Source organism: Nicotiana tabacum, chromosome 6, assembly GCF_000715075.1.
Source record: "Nicotiana tabacum cultivar K326 chromosome 6, ASM71507v2, whole genome shotgun sequence".
Lineage (NCBI taxonomy): Eukaryota > Viridiplantae > Streptophyta > Magnoliopsida > Solanales > Solanaceae > Nicotiana > Nicotiana tabacum.
In genome coordinates this window covers 150,832,794-150,848,765 of record NC_134085.1, presented here as the reverse complement: position 1 = coordinate 150,848,765, position 15,972 = coordinate 150,832,794, and positions in this window count along the sequence as shown.

Below are 15,972 nucleotides of genomic sequence, written 5' to 3'. Positions count from 1 at the left end.
ATCCCGAAATCTAAGTAATTTTACCAACACTTACAGAGGGCCTCGCAGCTTGTGTACTTTTGTTTGTCGAGGCTCGTCTCATTTATTATTTTTAAAAGGAACTTGCAACGTCGTGGAAATGTATCTCGAACTACGTCATAATCAATGTACCCGTGATTAGCGACACATTTCCACTTCGTTGAGATTTGGATTTGAGTCAGATAAATGTGCACCCGGGTTTAAGGAGGTAATATTATTTAAAGTACGTGCCTAAAGAGACTAACGCGGGGTTATTTTGGGAAGTGGCCGTGAAATTTGCTAAACGACCCATCCCGAAGTCTAAGTATTTAAAATAACCATTTATTGAGGGGCCCGCCGTTCGTACGTTTTATTTGGCGAGACTCGTCTCATATTTTATTTAAAGGATATCCTAAAGCGACTAAGATTTTCTATTTTTTTTCTAAAGATAAAGAAAAGGTCCTAATTAGTTAATATTATAAAAGCGGGCTTCGAGTTCAAGTTCGAGTCCAAACAAAGGACAGACCTTTTAATTTGAACCCGCTACCTAACTCAAAGCCCCAAACTTATATTGTGTTAACTATATACTGAAACCTTTAAATCATGCCCAAATTAAATGGGCCAACTAATTCTACTTGTGAACGAACAATGACAGGTGGGCCTTAAGGCAAGCCCAAAACCGAATGGGGCATGCCAAGCTGCGTAGGAGAGATCGAGGGATCGAGCCCCTGAAGTCAAGCATTTACTTATTCATTTGCATGTCATTAGGTAAGCATCCTGATTTTATAGTGAAAGCAGTACGTCGTTCTACTTGGAACAACTTGAACAAAATAACCACAACACTCTTTATGGGCCAATTTTAACATGCCATGATGTAGCAAATAAACAGTCCTATTTTAGTACAAAACACATGACGACCATTACTAAAGGTTTATTGCAATGTGAATCGCCTTCAAATGACTTCACGAAACAAATTACCAAAACTGAAATTAATCTAACAATCCTATTACCTAACATAAAACTAAATACAACCACTGCTCGAGATCACAGGCTTATATATATTCAAGACATATCGAGTGATAATCTAGCTAATAAAGAAACAGTTTCAGTTTATTTATACAGTCATGTCAAATAGAACTAACAGTTGCATTTCCATTTCATCTCAACTTCAACTTCAAATTCGAGCTTACATCAACACAAGTTTTTTAGAATGTGTACCTGGAAATGGAATACAATGGAGAAGAAGAAGGAGTGATCAGCACAACAGAAAGCACAGCACAACAACAACAGTAACAGATATCCAGCAGCAACTCAGGAAAACCAGTTAAAAATTCCCCAGCTATACCAAACAGCAACACAAACAAACCAACACAGCAATAACATCACCCAAAATAAACCTAACTTGAAACCAACTTCAAACCAAAAGAGTAGCAGAAAGCAGTCCAAGAGTCAACATTAACTAGACAGCACACTAGTTTCAACTTCAGGAAGGAAACCAAACAGCTACAACAAACCCAGCTTACTCAAATCAAATCAGCAACAACTCTGGACCCCAATGGCACAGTAACAAACTCCATGAATGCCTAACCTTTTTTCCTTTTAAACTGATTCTCCCAAGCTAAAGAAGAAACAAGAACTAACTTAACATCTATCCTAGATTAATTTTAGGACCCTTTTCCATTGATTTTCAAGCGTGTGACTTCTTGAAAAAGTGGTGTTTTCAAAAGCCAACCCTTTTTAAACTCTCAAACAGTGATCTTTTTTCAGATTCAAAAACCCCCCTCCTTTCAGATTGCTCTCTTTTCCTTCCTTCAGGTCTGCCCTCTTTCTATCCTAAGTCCCTCCACTTATACCCCAAAAAACTGACCTTGCCAGCTCTCAAGAGCACTTAGGCAGAATTTTTTAACTAATTCTGCCCATGATCTTCTTTTAGTACCCCACTAGAGTATGTTTTCCCCATTACCCCTTGTCTTTTCCTTATTTAATGTTCAAACAGGCATGGGCAACATATTTTAATCAATCCCTTTTAAGCCTTCCCCTACCATTATGTTTTGTTCCCCATTAGCACTTAAACAATTCATTAGTTTATGGTACTTTAGTACTTAGTGGACAGAACACTCAAACTACCCATTTCTTCAAATTTTCAATTCCCAAATTACCCCTGAAACTACTGTGATTTACTGTCCTAGTCCAATCCTTTGTACCTTATCAGCTATAACCAGTTTAATTTAATTCATCTAGCAGTTCGAACTTAGAACTCAGATTAGATGAAATAGCAGACTGATGCTAAGTTGCTAAGATGCACATGTACATGGGAATAACTGACTACTTTCACAATTCTGAATCAAACTTAGGCAAAATGAATGATCGTTGTAAACGTATTGAATCGACAGACAAACTGAACTCATATGCCAAATGATGAACAATCAAAGAAAAGGAAACAAACATCACATAAAATGAAACAATTCGAACCAACAATAACAGCACATTCATAGCACTAAATTAGCCTTAAACACAAAACGTAGGGACCCTAAGGATATACTGAATGGAAACCTAAGGCTGAAAACAAAACAGACGACACCAAACAACTTGACGAGAACTACTAAACTACAGACATGAACGTATTAATCGACGAAACTGTTTATAATACATGTTAATCAACAGAAGGAAACTGGGCCAGAAAGGTCCGAAAGAGGAGGAAGAACTACCTGACGAAAATGACGAACTACTCAGTCAAAATAAACAAACAACAGAAGGAAAGGGAAAACAAAAGGAAATACCTCAAAACTTCAGACCAAACCCCATCCGTTTCAGTTTGAAACTTCGTCTTGAGACTTTGAAGCCAAAACAGACCTTAATCGAGTGTTCTCGACTGAGAACACTTGACTAAAGTCGGTTAAGACCTCAAATCTTTTGGATCGATTCCAAGGTTTTCTTCTCCTAGGGCTCGTTCGGTCGATTTAGGATTCGTTCAGTTCCGGCTTGATTTGAGCAGGACTAACATGGGATTTGGGTCGAGGGTGGGCTAGTGGCCAATGAGTGTAGGTTTGGGTCGGCTTAGGTTTGGCGGTGCTAGGGTTCTTGGCTCAAAATTAATATTCGAGTGACTGAGACTAGATTCGAAGGAATGGGAGGGTGGATTTGGAGAGAAGAGGTCAGGGCGGAGTTGTGGTGTGAAGTTGGAGGCGTTTGGGTGAACTAGGGTTAGGGGTCAGTTCTTCGATTTAAGATTCGAAGAACTCGGGAATGATTCGAAGGCGATGGAGTAGGGATTTGGAAAGAGGAGGGTGAGAGGGTTCTATGGTGTAATTTTAGGGTTGTTTGGACCACCGGAACCGCCGTGAGGCGATTTCCGGTGGGCGGAGGATGGTGGCTGAAGGCGGCGGGTATTTTGGGGCCTGTCTCTAGGTCAGAGACGAAGGCGAAGGGGGGGGGGTATGGCTTAGGGGGCGGGGTTCGTTTGGAAACCTTATATACATACGTGGGGATTGGATCCAAGCCGTTCGATCAAGATAGATCAATGGCTTGGATCAATTCCCTTATAGGGAACGATGTCGTTTGGTTTCGTTGGGGGACTGGGTCGATCCGGGGACAAATGGGTCGGGTTGTGGGGATTGTGCTGAGGCGTTGGATCAAAACGATTCAACGGTTGGGATTTGTTGATCCTGAAACGTTGTCGTTTCGATTGAGCTGATGGCAGACTGGGTTAGGACGGGTATTGAGGTGTTTGAATTGGGCTGTAAGGATTTGGGCTTGGCCAAATTGGCCCAACTGAATTTTCCTCTTCTTATTCTCTTTTTTCAATTTTCTTTTCAACAATAAAACTAAAAATCCTAATTAAATTATAAAATCGACAATTAACTAAAAATATTGACTCTTAATAATAACTATCACACAAAATTAAACATCAATAAAGATAAAATCACACAATTCAGACATCAAATGCAAAAAATGCAAAGTACATATTTTTGTGATTTTTCCATTTTGTAAAACAAACTTGATTATTTAATTAATTCCTAAATTGTAAATTAAATCCTAAATGCACATGCAACATATATTTTGTATTTTCCTTAAAGCATGCACAAATAAATCACAAACAACACAAAACCGTTTTTTTTATTTGAATTTTTTGGGAGTAATTCTCATAGGTCCAAAATCACGTGCTCACATCTGCCCCTCTTTGTCCGGAAATACGAAGAGCTTCCGTGCAAAGACAAATTGCGCAGATACGAGCGATTTTTGCCCGTTCGGCTACTCCATGTGAAGCATTTTTTGAAAGATTTGACTGAACCTCTGCTTCAACGGTTTCTTACATATCCCCGGCTAAAAGGAAATCATGTCAATTAGTTCGGAAATTTTTGGTAGCTGGGACTACCATGGGACTGCAATTTCGCTGTTACTACTGTTGCATGCTGTTACTACTGCTTTCCGACCTCCTTATTACACCGGGCTAAAAGAAAAAAAGAAGCTAGACTAAACTGGGGATTACAACATCTTATCTATCTTCAAATTGCTCTTGTAGTCTTCCTTCTGATTTCTGCAGCGGAATTTATGCTGAGGATATATTGTTGCAACCCTCCGCTTTACTGACTTCTGACTTGAAATTGAGTGTAGTACTCTGTTCTACATGCGGGCTCCTGACTTTGTTTTGAAATGTACTCCTCTGTTCTACAGGCGGGCTCCTGACTCCGTCTTGACTTTAAAAGATAATACGACCTCCATTCTCCAGGCGGGCTCCTGACTTCAACGAAAATTTAAAGAAAATGCAGCCTCCATTCTCCAGGCGGGCTCCTGACTTCAACGGTAGTTTGAAAATATGCAACCTCCATTCTCCAGGTGGGCTCCTGACCTCAACAATTTCTTAAAAACATAACACCTTCATTCTCCAGGCGGGCTCCTGACTTCAACAACTTCTTAAAAATATAACACCTCCATTCTCCAGGCGGGCTCCTGACTTTAACAACTTCCTAAAAATATAACACCTTCATTCTCCAGGTGGGCTCCTGACTTCAACTATTTCGTAAAATTATAACACCTCCATTCTCCAGGCGGGCTCCTGACTTCAACTACAACTTGAAAATATAACACCTCCATTCTCCAGGCGGGCTCCTGACTTCAACTACTTCTTAAATTATAACACCTCCATTCTCCAGGCGGGCTCCTGATTTTAATAAACCTTAAAATATAACACCTCCATTCTCCAGGCGGGCTCCTGACTTCAACAGCAATTTTAAAATATAACACCTCCATTTTTCAGGCGGGCTCCTAACTTCGACTACAACTCAAAAATATAACACCTCTATTCTCCAAGCGGGCTCCTGACTTCAACAACGACTTTAAAATATAACACCTCCATTCTCCAGGCGGGCTCCTGACTTCAATTATGACTTAAAATATAATACGGCCTCCATTCTCCAGGCGGGCTTCTGACTTAAACAGCAATTTTAAAATATAACACCTTCATTTTTCAGGCGGACTCCTAACTTCGACTACAACTTAAAGATATAACACCTCTATTCTCCAGACGGGCTCCAGACTTCAATAAACAATTTAAAGATAATACCTCCATTCTCCAGGCGGGCTCCTAACTTTAAACACGACTTAAAAATATAACACCTTCACTCTCCAGGCGGGCTCCTGACTTCAACTATTTCGTAAAATATAATACCTCCATTCTCTAGGCGGGCTCCTGACTTTAACTACAACTTGAAAATATAACACCTCCATTCTCCAGGGGGCTCCTGACTTCAACAATTTCGTAAAATGTAACACCTCCGTTCTCCAGGCGGGCTCCTGACTTCAACCACAACTTGAAAATATAACACATCCATTCTCCAGGTGGGCTCCTGACTTTGATTATGACTTAAAATATAACAACCTCCATTCTCCTGGCGGGCTCCTGACTTCAACAACTTCTTAAAAATATAACACCTCTGTTCTCCAGGTGGGCTCCTGACTTCAACTACTTCTTAAAAAATGTGTTTTATTGATGTTGTTCCTTCCTGCCTCCTGAACCATTTTCCTTCTAACTTGAATCATCTTCTTTCAGAACTGCTTCCCTCAAAACTGGTGTTTCATTCCTCTGAAAACTGTTGGGGATAACACCGGTGTTTTATTCAAAAATATGTTATTTTCCTCCTTCAAAGACTATTTCCCTTAAAGCTGGTACTTTCCTTCCACTGGAACTACTTCCCTTAAGACTTGTGTCATCTTCCTTCCGAAATTGCTTCCTTTAAAACTTGTTTGGCCTTCTTCCGAAAACTGCCGGGGATACCATTTTTCCCCAAACTTGTGTTATCTTGCTTCTTCCCCAAGTGGGTACCGGACTTCCAGAAAATTTTCAAAATGAAAGAAAATTTTCTGCCCCAGTTTGACAATCTTTCTTGTATCATGATGTCTTTTCATCATTTATAACATTTCTTGTCCCTGCTTCAAATCAAAGAAAAATTTTGTTAGTTTAAAACGTGGTGAATGGTCGTGCCACTCCTGCTGGGGATGGTTGTCTCTTTCTCCTTTCCCAACTTTGTGTTCCATTACATTACCAAAGCTTGTTGGGGATAAGATTATTTGTTGGGGATGATATTCCTGCTGGAGATCATATTCCTGCCGGGGATGGTTTTCCCCCTCTTCTTTCCCCGCTCCGTGTTGTCCGACCCTCTTGGAACTTGGTCGATAATCTGCCAGGGATGCTCTTGTTTCTTGACGATTCTTTATTCACCAATTGTTACTTCCCACTTTTCTCCATACTCTCCCGAAATCCTAGACCAATCCATCATTTGGTCTTGCAACAAACGTCTTTCTCGTTCCATTGCATTATCCACATTGTGTTTTTGCACCATCTTGGCAATTGGTAATAAGCTCTGAAAATCCTTTTCAAAATCAAACTGCTGGGGAGATAAAGTCTTTAAAAATAAAAAATGATGAATTCAAGAAAATAAGAGAAGAATAGTTTTCTGATAAGGAAAGGAACTTATCTGAAAGGTACAACCGATCCCAATGATCACGTCATGCATTTTGGATTAACCAACCCAGTCTATTTATATCAATCAATCTCTCTGATGGCCTTACTTTGTTGGGGATATGTAAGCGCCCAATTCTTTTGTCGACTCAACATCTTTGCACTACTTGATGTCGCGACGGATCCTTTCCGTCAATCTTATCTTGTTTGCCTCTTTTGACCCTTTGTCGCCTCATAGTGCCCTTCGAGGGGTTTTCACTAATAAGACTCTCATTTCCCTCAACTCCCGTCGCTTTATGGTGCCTATAAAGGTTTTCACCGATAAGACTCTCTCATTTTATTTCTCTCAGCTTCTGTCGCCTTATGGTGACTGTGAAGGTTTTCACCGATAAGACTCTCTCGTTTTATTTCTCTCAGCTTCCGTTGCCTTATGGTGCCTGTGGAGGTTTTCACCTGATAAGGCTCTCTCATTTTATTTTATTTTTCAGCTGGGGATTGGAGTGTTACCGATATGACTCTCTCTACTGGGGATTCTTTCGGCTATCAATTCATTTCCAGCTTATGATCCTCTTCTCTGCTGGGGATCAGAGTGGTATTCCCGACTTCCATTTGTATGACTTGGCACTTCTCGGATACTGATCAGGAGGTCTTTTTTGGACATCAATATGGGTTTTGTGTATGGCTAAAAGAAAAGGAGTATCAAAAGGTTCAAAATAATTTTAATGGGTAGAACATTACAACTCTTGGAATCAACTTTCTTTCCCAAAATTATAAACACAACTTCTGCCCCAGTTTCTTGATTGGGAATTTTTATTTTTTTGTTTGTTACACTATGACCGAGCCGTGAGGCACCTACGTATCCTTTTTGAGGAATCAGGTCAAACGTAGTTCCCAATTCCTTTGTTTTTCTTGTGATTTTTCTTTTGTCTTTATTATCATTATTTTTCTCTTCTCTTTTTCTTTCATTTTCATTATTGATTCAAAAAGAGGGGTATGAAAGAATAAATAAGGCTCAAAAGAGGAAGCAAAGGTTGAAGTGTTTGGATGGAAGAACAAATTGCCTCCGTCATTTCATTCTCCGATACCATGCCAAATGCAAACAAACAACGATTACAATTAACAGAAATCATACATAATATCTCTTAACTGTGTCAGAATTGATAGCCATGTTGACGCATTTCCCTTCGATATCTGTTAAACATAAAGCGCCATTGGACAACACTCTGGTTACAATGAATGACCCTTGCCAATTCGGGGCGAACTTGCCATTTGCCTCAGCCTGATATGGGAGGATGCGTTTCAGCACTTGCTGGCCCACTTCAAACTTCCGGGGACGCACCTTTTTGTTGTATGATCTTGCCATTCTCTTTTGATATAACTGGACATGACACACAGCTATCAATCTCTTTTCATCAATCAAGTTCAACTACTCCAAACGAGTTTTGACCCACTCGTCATCATCAATCTCAGCCTCAGCGACAATCCGAAGGGATGGAATTTCAACTTCTGCCGGTATCACTGCTTCAGTTCCGTATACCAACAAATAAGGAGTTGCACCTACTGAAGTACGAACAGTAGTGCGATAACCCAACAACGCAAATGGTAATTTTTCATGCCAATGTTTGGACCTTTCTACTATCTTCCTTAGTATCTTCTTTATGTTCTTGTTGGCCGCCTCGACCGCTCCATTCGCCTTGGGACGATATGGTGTGGAATTACGGTGTGTAATCTTGAACTGTTGACATACTTTTTTCATCAAATCGCTGTTAAGATTAGCACCATTGTCCGTGATGATCACTTTTGGGATCCCAAATCTATAGATGATATGGGAATGAACAAAATATAACACTGCCTTCTTGGTTACCGACTTGAAAGTTTTAGCTTCAACCCACTTAGTGAAATAATCGATGGTCACCAGAATGAACCTATGACCGTTGGTAGATGCCGGCTCAATAGGTCCAATGACATTCATGCCCCAGACAACAAATGGCCATGGTGCTGACATTGTATGCAATTCTGTCAGTGGAGAATGAATCAGATCTCCGTGTATCTGACACTGATGGCATTTCCGCACGAAACTGATACAATCACGCTCCATAGTAAGCCAATAGTACCCTGCTCGAAGAATCTTCTTCGCCAATACATATCTGCTCATATGTGGCCCACAAACTTCCGCATGTACCTCTGTCATAACTGTTGTGGCTTGACTAACATCTATACATCTCAGCAATCCCAAATCTGGTGTCTTTTTGTACAACACTCCTCCACTGAGGAAAAATCCATTTGCCAGTCGCCGAATGGCTCTCTTTTGATCTCCGGTGGACTGCTCCGGGTATATCCCCATCCTGAGGTATTCCTTAATATCATAGAACCATGGTTTGCCATCCCGTTCTTCTTCTAACATGTTGCAATAAGCATGTTGATCACGAACCTGAATATGCAACGGGTCGACATGAATTTTGTCTGGGTGGTGCAACATTGATGCTAAGGTGGAAAAAACATCGACAATCTCATTATGAACTCTTGGGATGTGTCTGAACTCTACTAATCGAAATCGCTTGCTCAGATCATGCAAACATTGTCGATATGCTATGAGCTTCAAATCCCTTGTTTCCCATTCACCCTGAATCTGATGCACCAGAAGGTCCGAGTCTCCCAAGACCAAGACGTCCTGGACATCCATGTCTGCAGCTAGCCATAGACCCAAAATTCATGCCTCATACTCAGCCATGTTGTTGGTACAACAGAAACACAGCTGAGCCGTAACAGGATAATGATGTCCTGTTTCAGAAATAAGTACCGCTCCTATTCCAATTTCCTTTGCATTTGCGTCTCCATAAAAAAAAAGCTTCCATCCTGGTTCCTTTGTCATTTCCAACTCATCTATATGCATCACTTCTTCATCAGGAAAATACGTCCTCAAGGGCTCGTATTCTTTATCAACAGGATTCTCAGCCAAGTGATCAGCAAATGTTTGGGCCTTCATGGACGTCCTTGTCACATAGACGATGTCGAATTTTGTGAGTAATATCTGCCATTTCGCCAATCTTCCTGTGGGCATAGGCTTCTAGAAAATATACTTCAGTGGATCCAAGCGTGAAATAAGATAAGTAGTATATGATGACAGATGATGCTTCAATTTCTGGGCCACCCAAGTTAGGGCGCAACATGTCTTCTCGAGTTGAGTGTACTTAACCTTATAGCCTGTAAACTTCTTACTGAGATAATAGATGGCTTGCTCCTTCCTTCCTGTAATGTCATGTTGCCCCAGTACGCAGCCAAACGAATTCTCCAGGACCGTTAGAAAAGAATTAACGCTCTTCCCGGCTCAAGTGGAACCAACACAGGTGGATTTGATAAATATCCTTTGATTTGGTCAAATTCTTCCTGACATTCTGCCGTCCATTCTACCGCAGCATCTTTCTTCAGTAACCGAAAAATGGGTTCACAAGTTGCTGTGAGTTGCGCAATAAACCTGTTGATATAATTCAACCTTCCCAACAGACTCATTACTTTTGTCTTGTTCTTCGGCGGTGGCAAATCTTGGATGGATTTGATCTTTGACGGGTCCAACTCAATGCCTCGCCGACTGACGATGAATCCCAATAGCTTTCCAGATGGAACACCAAATGCACATTTGGCCGGGTTGAGCTTAATATCGTACCTTCGAAGTCTTTGGAAAAACTTCCTTAGGTCTGCTACGTGGTCTTCCTGATGCTTGGATTTTATGATCACATCGTCCACGTATACCTCAATCTCTTTGTGTATCATGTTATGAAACACAGTAGTTATTGCTCTCATGTACGTCGCCCCAGCATTCTTCAAACCAAATGGCATTACCCGGTAGTAATAAGTCCCCCACGGCGTAATGAAAGCCGTCTTTTCCACATCTTCTTCATCCATCAGAATTTGATGATACCCAGCATAGAAATCCACAAAAGACCCGATCTCACGTCCGGCACAATTATCGATCAAGATATGGATGTTGGGTAATGGAAAGTTATCAATTGGTCTTGCCCTGTTCAAATTGCGGTAATCGACACACACCCTAATCTTCCCATCTTTCTTCGGCACCGGTACCACATTAGCCAATCAATCAGGATATCGAGTGACCCGAATAACCTTTGCTTGCAGCTGCTTGGTTACTTCCTCTTTAATCTTCACACTCATGTCTGTTTTGAACTTCCTTAATTTCTGCTTGACGGGAGGGCATACCGGGTTAATGGGCAATTTGTGAACCACTAAATCCGTGCTTAAGGCATGTCATCATATGACCATGCAAAAACGTATTTGAACTCAATAAGTGCTTTGATTAATTCTTGATATTCGGTGCAATGTGGATGCTTATTTTTGTTTCCCTGATATCATCTGCATCCTCTAAATTGATGGCTTCTGTGTCATTTAAGTTGGGTTTGGATTTCTCTTCAAACTGGCTTAGCTCTCTGTTTATCTTTTCGAAGGCTTCATCCTCATCGTATTCCGACTCATCATCATAATCGACCTCTTGTACAATTAGTTCGGAATCAGATTGATTTTTTAGACTGGGTTGAAGATCTGTTGTGCATGCCATGTCATTAGAACCAATATAAAGAGAACTGTTTAGAAAGAGAAAAGAAGAAAACAAAATTAGAACAAAATAAAAAGAGAAAAGCGTTCACTTTATTAAAATACGGGATAACAAAGTTTCACACTTTGCCGAATACAAAACAAAACTGGATTACAACCCTGGAATAATCCAAAAAAAACAAGTCTCCATCTAACATACTGGAGTCCACTACCAAGGCTCCCTCCGGGTAGGAAGGGGAGTAGCAACCCAATTGTTGATATTTGCCCTAGGCCCCACAAATTGTACATCTAACATACTGGACCCTTCTCCAGCTTCTATCATGTTGACATCGGCGAACAGCCTTTCAAAGCCCTCATTCAAGTCTCCATCTAGCCCAATCAGTGGTCCGAGAACTTTCGGGACCGACAACTTTCTGATACCTGCTCTGACAAATGATCTGGATAGGCGCGGGATTGGCTTGGGAAGGACCCAGACTCTTTTCTTCAACTTGTGGGCCTGTCTCACATCCGCCGTTGTAGGCTTGAACCCCAACCCAAAGGTATCCAGATTTTTGGGCAAAGAAACCGGCTGAACAATACCCTGAAGATCAGCCCCTAAACCTTTGCCTGACACAAACCCGTTCTTCAACATCTCCGAGGCTACCATGACAGTTGCAGCTGCTATTTTGGGAAGTGGGATGCTTTCACCTTCGGGAACTTTGTCCACTAAAACCGTATCGAAAACCTGGTAAACCCACGGTACCTTATCATCATCAGTCTCTATGAAGGGCACGATGGCATCACTTACGGCGCTTGTATTGTCTTCCCCATGTACTACGATCTCTTGCCTATCCCACTCGAATTTGACCATCTGATGTAATGTAGAAGGTACTGCTTTGGCGGTGTGGATCCAGGGTCTCCCCAACAGAAGATTATATGACACTGCCACGTCTAACACTTGAAACTCCATGGTGAACTCGACTGGACCAATTGTTAATTCAAGTATGATGTCACCCACTGTGTCTGTACCACCACCATCAAACCCTCGAACATAGATGTTGTTCTTGTGAATCCTGTCACCATCGACCTTCAGTTTGTTCAATGTGGTCAAAGGACAGATATTGGCACTAGACCTATTATCAATCAGTACTCAAGTGACTACCGAATCTTCACACTTCACAGTCAAATATAGGGCTCTATTATGTTCTGTACCCTCCCCGGGCAACTCAGCGTCTGAAAAGTGACCCTGTTGACCTCAAAAATCTTGTTTGCTATTTTCTCTAGATGGTTCACAGAGATCTTATCTGGAACATGGGCTTCGTTCAGAATTTTCATTAATACCTGGCGGTGCTACTCTGAATGGATCAACAAGGATAACAATGAGATCTGTGTCGGGGTCTTCCTCAACTGCTCGACAATGGAGTAATCTTGCGCCTTCATTTTCTTTAAAAATTCTTCCACCTCTTCCTCGGTAACTGGATTCTTTGTTGATACTGGATTGGCCCTTCTTAACTCTGCGGGAGCAAAACACCTTCTTGAACGAGTTAAACCCTGTGCCTCACATATTTCCTCCACAATTTCCTTCCCCTTATGCATTACCATTACTTGACTGTAGCTCCATGGCACAGCTTTCTCGCTGATTATCGGCAACTACATTACTGACCTGATAATAACTGGTCCTATGCATGCCCCCTTCACGGCTACTGGCTTGCTTGATATCCCTTGCACTGTTACTTTGACCGGCTCTGGATTCTTGGCAACATTAGACGAACTCTTCCTCATCACCACCACTGGCTTGCCTTCTACCCTTTCCGACTGTAGTACCGCTTTTTCACTGATCAACTTTTCTTTCGGACTGGCACGCATCATCATTACCGTTTGTGAGGGCTTCTTGAGCTTCCCTCCTTCGTGCATTAGTTCGATCATGTGGGTTTCATGGTGTGCCGGCAACGGGTTCTGATTGATGTTAGGTGCCTCTGGCTCCTGGACCTCGATCCTATTTGTGTCAATAAGATCTTGTACGGCAGTCTTCAACTTCCAACACTTCTCAGTATCATGCCCGGGAGCCCCCGAATAATATTCACAGCTTACCGAGTGGTCCAGATTTTTGTGAAGTGGATTTGACAATTTGGGATCCATAGGACTCAATAGGCCTAACTGCCTCAATTTGCAAAACAGAGTAGCATAGGTTTCTCCCAGCGGAGTGAATGTTCTCTGCCTCTGCACCTTTTCATTCCTGAAAGTCTGATTCCCACGGAAACCTGGTCCTGAAGGATTCTTGTAGGCCCTTGGTGGTGGATATGTGTTTTGTGGAGGTGGATATGTGTTTTGTGGGGGTGGATATGTATTTTGTGGAGGTGGATATGTATTCTGGGGAGCTAGCGCACGCCATTGCGGGCGAGCCGGAGGCTGGGTGTAAGTTTGGGCATGATGGACAGAGAAATGTAGCTCTTGTGGTGGGTAGTAGGGCTGTGGAGGGCCCTATGGAATGTGTGGGTAATTTGAGTGATGGGGTCTAGGTTGGTAGAGAGGGGGGACCTCTGGATCTGGACCAAGTACCTGCCTCGACTGTTGCGACATCTTCCCTTTTCTTCTTTCCGAGCGCACCTCCCGTGCCGCTCTGGATGGCCTGAGTGGTTGCTTTAATCGCTGAATAGCTCAAGATTTTGTTGGACTTAAGTCCCTCTTCAATCATACCGCCCATTTTTACTACTTCGTTGAAAGATTTGCCAACTGACGTCACCAGGTGACCGAAGTAAGTTGGCTCCAGAGTCTGCAGAAAGTAGTCCACCATTTCCCCTTCTCTCATTGGAGGATCAACTCTTGTCGCTTGCTCTCTCCAGCGGAACCTAAATTCTCGAAAGCTTTCCCCGGGCTTCTTCTCAAGTTTCAGCAATGTGAGACGGTCAGGGACGATCTCAAGGTTATACTGGAAGTGGCCTGCAAAGGCTTGTGCCAGATCGTCCCAGGTGTACCACCTGCTAGGATCTTGTCTTGTGTACCATTCCAGTGCAGACCCGCTTAGACTTTGACCAAAATGAGCTATCAACAGCTCGTCTTTTCCCCCGTCCCCTCTCATCTTACTGCAAAAACCTCGCAGATGTGCCATTGGATCACCGTGCCCCTCGTATAGATCAAACTTTGACATCTTGAACCCTGTCGGCAATTGAATGTCGGGGAATATGCACAGATCTTTGTAGGCCACACTGACTTGGTTGCCTAACCCATGGATATTCCTGAAGGACTGCTCCAGGCTTTTAAACTTTCGAAGCACTTCGTCTTGCTCTGGGCTCTTAGCCGGCTTTTCAGTCTCTACCGGGATCTCGAAGTGAGTATTATAAGTATGAGGCTCGGGTACTTTGAAGGTTGGTTCAGGGGGGTAATATTGGTTATCGTGAGCCTGAAACACCAGTTCGCTGGATGATCTTTGCAGCGTGGCTGGTGGGGGTGCCACGAAAATAGGAACATTTGGTGGATGAGGGTTCTGATTGGGTTGTGAAGCTTGGGGATCATAGGCATTCCTTCCCTGATAGTATTGGTGACCGGGGAAGCTTGTCGAAGGGCCGGGGGGAGGGTATTCCGGCGTGTGTCCTGGTGGGAGAGTGGGAGTAACGGGAGGGCCAGGCACTTTTTGTACCCTAGCTAAGGCCAACTGCATTTCTTTCATCTCCTGTCTCATCTTATCTATTTCCTCCTTCAGCATTTGATTATCCGTCCTTTCATCCTCGACACTTTGGTCTAAATTAGTCATGCTTTTCAGTATGGGCCCTTTGGATCTTGTTTGGTAATGGTAATATGCCAGAACGTTCTAACAAACTAACTGGTTCGAAACCTCTGGATTAATCAACAAACTTGTTAGCGTTAGAGTTTAACACATATTGCAATTTCACGTTGGGGAATGCAATGTTCCTAGGCAGTTTAACCATTTCTAACATGTCTTTGCTTCGACTGCATGCGTCATTCCGGCTTACTTTGTTTGTGCCTCGTTTAAGTGTTTCTGAAACTTTCTTTATTTCTCTTTTTATTTCTTTATTTTCCTTTCTTTTATTCACTTTGCTTTTTCTTTTTTCTTTTTAGTGGTGGTCGAATCTTATGTGGATTGCCTATATATCATGTCCCCACATGAATCAGACCGCGCGTAGTTCTGCCACAAGTGCGGAAAATAAAGACACCATTTTTTTGGATTTTTCAACCTTTACTAGCAAGGCAAAACATTTTTGAAAGGAAATTGACAGACTTGATACAGACTACAGACTTTATGCCAAAAAAGGGAAATACAAACTCCGATGGACAACAGACTCTGAAGACAAGGAAAATACAGACTCAAACTATGAATGTTTCAGAGTTTTGAATTTTGGCGCCCGCGGGGCGTCGTTCGGCCTTGCCGCGGGCTTTGGTGCAAGGCCCCTTTGCAGATCTTTCAAATCTTCCATGATCTGGTGGACATAAATCATTATTGAAGCAAAGAAGGT